Source organism: Pinus tabuliformis, chromosome X (assembly GCF_031772625.1).
Source record: "Pinus tabuliformis cultivar Carrire ecotype Pingquan chromosome X, CPIR1, whole genome shotgun sequence".
Taxonomy (NCBI): domain Eukaryota; kingdom Viridiplantae; phylum Streptophyta; class Pinopsida; order Pinales; family Pinaceae; genus Pinus; species Pinus tabuliformis.
The window spans coordinates 618,137,158-618,139,458 of NC_142308.1; the positions used below are offsets into that span (position 1 = coordinate 618,137,158).

At 36.8% G+C, this 2,301-nt stretch overlaps 1 non-coding gene across 1 annotated transcript; it reads right to left on the minus strand.

Annotated features, from left to right (window-relative positions):
- Window positions 1-499: 499 nt before the first annotated feature.
- On the minus strand, window positions 500-571 carry TRNAV-UAC (transfer RNA valine (anticodon UAC)). The gene has a single exon. It is a non-coding gene; the product is annotated as a tRNA-Val (tRNA).
- Window positions 572-2,301: the final 1,730 nt, after the last annotated feature.

A 2,301-nucleotide genomic window follows, 5' to 3' on the forward strand; every position in this document is an offset into this window, starting at 1 on the left:
GACCATAGCCTTGGTCACCAAAAACTGAACGTCACCAAAGGTGGCGTTGCCAAAAGTATAGGTGTTATGGTGACATTCCATCACGAATATTGATTATAATGATGGATAGTAACCGTCACCATTTCATATGAACAATAATGATTTATTGTGATGGATCTTTAATGGTCGTCACTATTGGTGCATATATATGGTGACATTCATTGACCGTCACCAAAAGCTACATTCCTAGAAGTATAGGTGTTGTGGTGACATTCAATGCCCATCACGAATAATAACTATAATGACGGACAATGACCGTCACCATTTCATATCAATAACAATTATTTATGGTTACGGACCTTTGGGTTTGTCACTATTGATGCGTATATATGGTGACATTCGTTGACCGTCACCATTTCATATTTTTGGTGAGGGCTAAAAAATGTCACCAAAGCTCATTGGTGATGGTCAAAAGAGCCTCCGTCACCAAAAAGTGATTGTCACCATTCCATATGGATGTCAGGGCACGATGGAATCGAACCACCAACCTCTTGCTTGTAAAGCAAGTGCTCTTCCATTGAGCTAGCACCCTTTAAAGAATTATATTTTTTAAAATTAGACCTTGAAACTTCATAAATTGTAAATTCTACAACTTTCAATAAATTAAAGTCTCAACAATATTTTACTAAACAAGAAAAGCAACATCAAAGATGTAGGTCCCTACCTAATGGTTATTGAAGTTATGAAAATTGGGTGAAGGGAAAAATAATTATGTATAAGAGAATCAATATGTTCAGTTGAATACTCAATTAGAAGTGAAACTCTGAAGACATTTATAACCTATAAATGACCTATAACTATCAAATGCACCAAATATTGCAAAGGAAATGTCATAAGTGGATATCATATGGAAGAAGAGGAGGCAGGGAATTGGAACCCTTCTACATCTTGGCATGCCTTAGCACTTGGCACATCTTATCTTGTTTGACATGTCTTCATACTATCTGGCACATCTTAGCATGCCCTAGCATTCCCTAACACACCTTGGCAGCCATGAACTCACAACTAGCATTGCATTTTTCCATGACTTGGGAACCTTACATTCACTAGAACACCTTGGCACTCCCTAGTTTTCATGCCCTCTGTTATCCTCCATAATGTCCTAGGCTGATGAAGAGATCAACGGAGGTAACCACATACTAAGCTTTTAGTTTGGTAGCTAGCCCTACCAAACTAGAGAGGGCTCTCTCTATGAAATCACAGGCAAGAGATGACTGGAATGTAAAGGATTTTAGGTTAGATAGCTAGGGTCAGGTGGGTTTTTAGAAAATTTATGGACTTGGAACTCTATCCACCAGTGTCTTGTCTCGCATGGACTTTGTCAAGGAGGCAAGGACTTAGAACTCTGTCTAGGATAAAGCACCTAACATGCATGACAGAAGCTTCGTAGAATAGAGTACCTCCTACCTAGAAGAGTGTCCCCTTCTCAAAATATAGAACCCTTCTCTACTATGCACTTTTATTAAAGATAAATCTGTGCATAAAATAGTACTAAGAAAAACACCTAAATTAAGAAAAGTGAGCATCTAAGTCAAACTATAAAAGTATAATAAATATGGCTCTATATAAGTTTGGGAAACACTAAACAAGCATGCTTTCATACAACAACAGTAATATGCCTAAAATTGATGTGATTCTTTCATTGTTGCAATACCCTCACGGCAAAATTGGAATCTATAACATGTACCCCAAGGCTATATGCATTTGCTGAAGGTGTACATTGAAAGGATTTGCCAAGATGAAGTACTATTGAAGGAGAAACACCTTCAAAAAAATAGATAAAGTCTATTGTGAATTCAACCCATTTGCAGACAGACTAAGGCTGCTACAGGGTACACTTCTCCGCTGAATGGAAACTACAATGTATTGTAGTGTTGCTGAAGGAAAAACACCTTCAGTGCAACATGGATAAAACACTAACAAATATTGTCATGGTGGCATTGGTTGTCAATGATCTCATCAATATAGGTAACAAATCCGATAATTGAAAAACCAAAATATGAGATGCATAAACAATTTGAAATGAGAGATTTGGGCATACTTTATTATTGTTCAGGAGTGTTAGTATAGAAAATGCAAGGTAACTTGTTGCATCTTTATGTCACAGGACAATGATGCAAAGAAATACATAAATATTAAATATAATGGTATAAGTCGACTGCAGGTTATCTTGAAACAGGAATGGAATTCTCCTTGTGCGGGTTCTAATCTAGTGGGTATAACTTTAAATAAGAAACTAATAGTTATGGGGCTGAAATTGTT